The sequence below is a fragment of the Glycine soja genome, chromosome 11 (genome assembly GCF_004193775.1).
Source record: "Glycine soja cultivar W05 chromosome 11, ASM419377v2, whole genome shotgun sequence".
NCBI lineage: Eukaryota > Viridiplantae > Streptophyta > Magnoliopsida > Fabales > Fabaceae > Glycine > Glycine soja.
This window is the reverse complement of record NC_041012.1, coordinates 36719575-36727035: the sequence shown is the minus strand read 5'-3', so window position 1 is coordinate 36727035 and position 7461 is coordinate 36719575. Positions and strand designations below refer to the sequence as shown.

At 30.1% G+C, this 7461-nt stretch overlaps 1 pseudogene; it reads left to right on the top strand.

Annotated features, from left to right (window-relative positions):
* Window positions 1-203: 203 nt before the first annotated feature.
* On the top strand, window positions 204-866 carry LOC114373254 (annotated as a pseudogene).
* Window positions 867-7461: the final 6595 nt, after the last annotated feature.

Genomic DNA, 7461 nt, shown 5'->3' with positions numbered 1-7461 from the left:
TTTCAGTAGATAGAGATAGAGAGTATGCTGAACAAAATTTTTAGGAAACCATCCGCCTCTTTTACTTTTTTTAGGTTCTTTAATATAGTTACATTATTGGAAACTGATATATTCGGTTCACAATGAACAAAAATATTGGATTAGCTAATCTACTTTATTTTATGATATACAGTTATATTTGAGTTTTAGTTGTAGAAAGTCGAATGAATGGGGTATGGGAGGCAATGCTTGTGCTTGTATCTGCAGAATTATGTGGCAAAAGAGGACAGAAAGAAAGAATTATCTGCAAATTTTATTTGAACTTGAAATATCTCATTCTCATCACTATTTGTAATGCAATTTTGAGTTGCAGGTTTGCACCCAGCAGTCTTGGAAACACCCTTATGGAGTTGGACACCTGGTAGCTGGATTAGATGAATCAGGAGCTCACCTCTATTACAACTGTCCCAGTGGAAACTATTTTGAATATCAGGCTTTTGCTATTGGGTCTCGCTCTCAAGCTGCAAAGACATATTTGGAACGCAAGTTTGAGAATTTCGTGGGTTCTTCATTAGAAGATCTGATCAAAGATGCACTTATTGCAACTAGGGAGTCCTTGCAAGCTTAAAAACTCAGGAGTGCTGTGTGCACCATTGCTGTGGTTGGAGTTGGTGAGCCATTCCACATTTTGGATCAGGAAACTGTTCAACAGTTGATTGATACTTTTGAGATTGTGAGGGAGGAAGAAGCCGCACCAGCTGAAGAAGAAGCTCAGCCAGCAGCCGAACAGGATGCTCCCACAGATCAGGGTGCTGCTGCTGTAGACCAAGGTGGTTCTCCTATGGACATCTGATAAATTAAAATTAAGTACTAGAGGTGTTGAATACCGATATTTAAAGATGAGTAGGTTTCATGTGTCATGGGGCAACATATCTCTTTGATGGATTTTCTTTTCTGAATCCTGTTTGTTTCTGCAATTCATCCATGCCTGATCATTGTAAACGATTTTATAGCAATAGATACACCATAGCTATCAGCTAGCTTATTTGCCTCTCTCATGACATGCACAAATTATGAAACTGAAATTTGCTACCCATTGCTTTGATTTCCTCCACTAAATCAACAAAAGGATGATTATTTGAACTACATTTTAAACTCGTGCAATGTACTGTTTGTTTAAATTATATAATTTTATATTTATTATTTATATATATATATACACAAATAAAACGAATCTTTATAAGATTTAGTAACATATTATATTAAAATTGAGTAAAATAATTAATTATATGTTTAATTGATTAGAAGTTGTCTTAAAAAATATTAATGAAATTTATTATAATTTATTTTTGAATTTATATGTATATAAATAAAATATAAGTCAAAAAGCCTATTGAAACTTATTATGCTCTTTGTGCTTTGGTTCTTTTTTAACAGTGGTGTAATACATATATTAGATGTATAAATAAAAAATATAATAAACATAAACTTTATAATCATTTAATGTTTAGTGTTTAATTTGCTATTGTAATTATTATTTTAACATTTATTTGAATTTTGTATGATTATCAATGTTTTAAATGTATTTATTGCCAACAAAATATTGTTTTTGAGAGAAAAATATTTATTTAAAATTCGTCAAAATAGTGTATTTTTATTTATTACATATATTGTTAATTAGTTTGAAATGTTAGTTTTAAACATTTTGAACAAATAATTAATATTTATCATTTTATTTTTTTTTTTAAAAATCATTTTAAAATGATTGGTATTATAATGATTATTATTATTATATTTTGTAGGCTTAATTATTATTTTAGTTTCTAAATTTAAGATATGTGTTTTATTTAGTCCCTCAAAATCTAAAAATATATTTTTTACTCCTTAAATCTTAATGCCATGAATAATGTGTATAATGGAAAGAAGAGACACAGGCATAAGACACATTTTAGTTAAGGAATTGTTGAAGAAGGATATATGATTTCTTTGGAGTTTATAGGATCTGAGAGAAACTTAACGAACCCTCTCACTAAAAGTTTGACACAAAAATTAGTTTTTGAAACATCAAGAAAGAAGAGGCTTAAGCCTTTATGTTGAGGTTGAGCATTGTGGTGCTCTTAATGATTCCATAGCCCTTTGTGGTGGTGCTTTTGAGATGCATTTGATGGATTCACCTACTATGAAAGACTTTAGTTGTCTTTCTAGAACACTCATGAGTACCCAAGGTGTGCACATGGCCATTCAAAGTGATTGGTTCTATTCTCGCTGAAATCACAGATTTTTAAGGTAAAAGCATGTGTGGTGAGGGTCTCAATTGAAGGCTTAGTAGTTCAAGGGTAATTCACTACCTAGAAAAAATTGTTGCCTCACTTCACTATGTATCAATTCAATGATACTGATGCCTAAGTGTTAATCTTTATTTTGCCTAAATTTTCTTTTGTTTTATTACAGATTTGCCATTGGTGAGAGATGGTTGGACAATGGCAAACTGCAGGTTTCGTTCTGTTACCATTTGGCTACCCCACATCAGTGAAAAAAGATCAAAACTATTTTTATTATTTATATTTCTGTTTTGTTGTTTTTAATGATTTAGATTCTAATAATAAGTTTTGATCTACTCTTATCTTTTGCTCCCTTGTTTGTTTTTTAGGGATTGGGGGTTTTGAGGAGTTAGTAGGACACAAATTCTCTTCTCTTCTATATTTGACAGCTATATTTTCCTCTCTTTTCTGGTTTGTTTGTACTACTACTCATTATTTTCTAACAAGATCTTTGGCAATAACTTTTTTACCTTTAGAGAACACAACCCAAGTTTTGCATGGCCTATCATCCCGAAATAGATAACCAAACATAAAATTTTAACCTTTCTTTCGTGGTTTCATGGGTGACTATCCTTAGAGATGGTACTCATTCCTCCACCTGGTGGAATATTAGTACAACATCTTTAAACACTTTACATTTGAGATATCTTCTTTTGAAGCCTTTTATGCATGGTTGCAACCCTCCCTCCATTCTTGACTACATCACATTCAAGGCATTGTTTCTCTTCATGTTGTCGATTATTCCCTACAACAGAGAAAACATATCATCACCTAACTAAAGTTGAACCTTGGTTGCTCTAGACAACAAATAGAAGCCTAAGTTAACAAAAGAATGAAGGACATTACCTTTTAAAGTAAACGATTTGGTCTTACTCAAATTCCAACTAAATATATATCATCAAAAATACCCTCACATCTCTTCTCAGAAGATGGCTCACTAATTCCATGACCCATTCCAAGTCACTCAGCAAGTTGGAGTCATTTGAAGGATCTAAATTCAAATCCACCAAGCTAAATTATCTATGATTGATTGATTACTTTCTCTCTTTAATTTTCTTATTCTAACCAAGCAATAACATAAAAGTATTTTTTTTTTTCTTTCTCAATGATCTATTTTCTATTATAAAGGATAATTCTTACCGTGGCTCCCCCTAATTTTTCGTTGAAGCTCTGTCATTGTCGAAGAAGATATGAAAATAGTACATGGACTAAAAGAGATCATTTTTGAGTATAGGAACTAAAAGGAAAAGTTTGTGTAATTATAAAGCTGAGTAATTTTTCCAGAAATAAATAAATGATAATAATAACTCTATCGTTAACTCTTCAACCTTACATGAATATTTAATAACAAGATTAAGACGACGACCACGACAAAGTCTTGATCATCATTTTTTTAATCTTTTTTTCATTTCTTTTCTTGCAAGAAACAAGAAACAAGATACAATTTGCGAGCTTACTTCGAGCTTTTTGGTCCACTAGCTATCAAAGACAACTACATGGACTAAGTCTAAAAAGAGGATGCAGGTGCAGGGTGCTTCACATATACGCGGGAATTAGGAAACGACGCATCTGCATGCTAACAAGTAGATGAAAACAAATGGTTAGATTAACAAGGAGATGAAATTACTTTTTGACTCACTTTTGTATTTTAAGAGCAATCAAAAACCGTGAGTTGAATTCCAATACTTTTTGCATGCTTAACTTATTTATTTGATCTTCTTAAGTAGTTTTTTTTAGTCTATGCGATTTACATTTTAATTATTTTTTAGTCCTTATAATTTAAAAGTAATATTTTTAATTTTTATAATTTTATTTTTATTTATTTTTAATCTCTATAATTTGAAAGTAATTTTTTTAGTCTTATAATTTGTATTTTAATTATCTTTTAGTTTTTATTATAAAAAAATATATAAAAATAATTAATTACGAATTAGTTATAAATTATCAACTATTTTTTTATTATAAATTATCTTGTGATAAATTAATTATGAATTACTTGCTAATATTTTTGTAGTTAATTGTAATTGATAATATTATTTATATTTTAATAGTAAAAACTAAAAGAGAATTAAAATATAAAGTAAAGGGACTAAAAATATCACTTTTAAACTATAGGAACTGAAAGAGAATTAAAATATAAATTATAAAAACTAAAAAAAATCACTTTCAAGATATAGAGAAAAAAAAGCTTTCTAGTTAAGTTCTATCCACATATACCAACCGTAAATCAACATGACAATAAAACTAAACTCATGGGTATATATCTTATCTCATCCCGATTTTGATGAAAAAAACTTGCTTTAATTGAAGTTGGGATCAGATTTTTTTCGATTTGGGATAGCGGGATCCATTGCAGATATGGGTATGTCACTTTTCATTCCTTTCCCGTACCGATTATGTATATCTTTACAATTATTATTAATAATATATAGTTAAGTAAATAATATTGTAAGATTGATTGATTACTCCTATGGTATTAATTTGGTGTGTTCAGATTTGTATATGTAACATGCTACTGTGACCATTGGAAGGGAGAGATCCTTCCTTCCATGACGGTAATTAATGGCATCAAGTAGTTGTATGTAAGGATTTCTCCTTCTCCTCCATCTTTGCTCTCTTCCATAAATGGGAGATGGTGGAGTGAACCATGGTAAAACATTAAACATGATGGCACCATAGCAGAAGACGAAAGTGTCACTCTAATAACATGTTGGTAATTAGAATATAAAGGATACAAATCATATGCTAAGGACAAGTAATATGAGAGAAATGTAATTTCATAAAAACTCATAGATTGATTAAAAGATATAAAATTATGTACATTAATCTCTTATTAATATAGGACCCCTATAACTGACTTCTAACAGATAGATAACTGACCTATATTCTATTAAGAAAAAAGTCAAGTTGGATTTTTTTACAAAATAAATTACATTTAATTAAGATTTTATAAATGTTCATTTAGTTACAAATACTAATTAAACTTTAAGACATTTTAAAAAAATATTATAAACATGCATTTTATTCTCTCATAATCCACGTTCATCCTATTTTTCTTCTTTATCACTTTCTACCTTTTACACAGCATGTACCCTATTATGTAATTAATAATATCTATAACATAAATATATGTACAAAAAATTGAATGACTATTTAATATAATAAGTCTGAAAACTTTACACGTATACACTTCGAGACGAGTAATTTGAAAGTCAGCTCAAACTCATGTTAATCCAAAAGTTGAGTCTTTTGATATCTATGGTGGAGAATGGGCTTTTTTAAAATGACAATATTGTATTTCTTTCATTACTTGGAAAAAACTTGATGATATATTGAAGTGTAAGACCAAGTTGTGCAGGCCAATAATTAAATATCAGGCACGACAAAAATAACATAATATTTTCAAAAACTAAAGTATTAATTAACAAGAAAAACTAAAATTTAATTTATTTATTCAAATTCGAATATAAAATAGTTGTTTTTCTTTTTGAAATTACTATAAAAGAGTTGTTAAAGGACTAAAATAATTATGAAACTTAAGACCAAGTGAGCGGATATGACTTGTGAGATTATTTAGTTTTAACCAATAATCTCGGATTCTAATCCTATATGTAATTATGTTAAATTATAACTTTTTTGCACGATAAAAATAATTATGAAACTTTCTAACACAATTACTTCACCAGACTACTAGTTAATCTTAACAAAATTCAAGTATGTAACAAAAATATAAAATAGTTAAGAAAATTTCACAATAAATTGAAATAAAGCATGGTGCATTGCTGAGAAAACGTGGTGTCTCCGCGTCGGTTTCACTGTGTTAGTAATAATAATGGGATGATGAATTAAATGCAAAAGGCCCACAAATAAACGAAGTGTCAAACGGACCAAATGATTGAATCGTCTTCAACGGAATTGAAAACGTTGATAAAACGAAAAGGAAGTCGTTGAGAGTTAAGACGCGTTTATAGTAAAGTTTAGTCCCAAGTCTTCGTAATAATCAATGAAATATAATGAGGTCGTCAAATTATATGATTCTTTAAACTAATTAAGGCACCTTAAAAAATAATTTTATTAATTACATTAAATCTGTAAATTTCAAAGAATCTGTGCCTGCCACGGATGAGTACACAGCTGTTCAAGAAAGCTTGCAAAAGAAAGCTAGAAATGAAACATTGAACTCGTGTCTGCAATGGATGAATGTAAGACTAATCGAGGAACCTTGGAAAGAAAGCTAGAGAAAAAGTAAAATTGTACGAAGGAATGAATTGCATTCAATTGAAAACATTACACATAGCAATTGGATGTTATGTTAACTCTAGATACAAGTTTTCTAACTCAAAATAGATATCAAACATTCATAGCTTGGAAAATAGAAACTAAAAAGTACGAAGCATTAAAGTCTTTATGTATATGTCTGTTAACTGACTTGTAGAAGTGATGTGATCCTTATTAGGAGCAGATTGTTTGGTACAGGTCAAGGAATCAGATGATGCCACTTTTAGAGATTAAAGATAAGTCAAGGGTAAACACCACAAGGGTTCAACCTTGATAAGTCCGAAATTAGTTCAACAAGAAACCCAGAGAGAAGTTCTCACAAAATACACACATATTTTCTCAATATGCCAAAAGTTTCTTTTCTTCAAAAATGAGTCAATATATACAGCGTAGATGAGGTACAGCTGAAAAAGACACCAATTTATTTAATTAAAGTTAAAAAATAGAAAATATTCAATATGGGTCTTCAAATTATTTTGGACCTTCAGCAATCAAGATTCTTGGGAGTGCCTCTAGGCCTTCGTCCTTCTCCACTTAGGCCTTGTCAAGTATGATTGCTACCATTTGTTGGAGGGTATTCTCTGACTATTTGATCTTATTCTTGGGCATAGATCCATGTATTTAGGCAGTTTTGGGACTCTCATCAAGAAGGAATGGAAAGCAATTTCACAAGGCCATTCAACATCTAATCTCAAACTCTGTGGCAGTCAATTTCAATGTGCTTTGTCCTTTCATAAAACATAGGATTTACAACTATATGAAGAGTTGATTTGTTATCACAATACAAGGTAGTAGGCTTCTAGAAATCAACTTTAAACTCTTCCAGCAAACAGGTGAGCCATTGTATCTCACAAGTAGCACTTGCTAGAGCTCGATTCTTAGC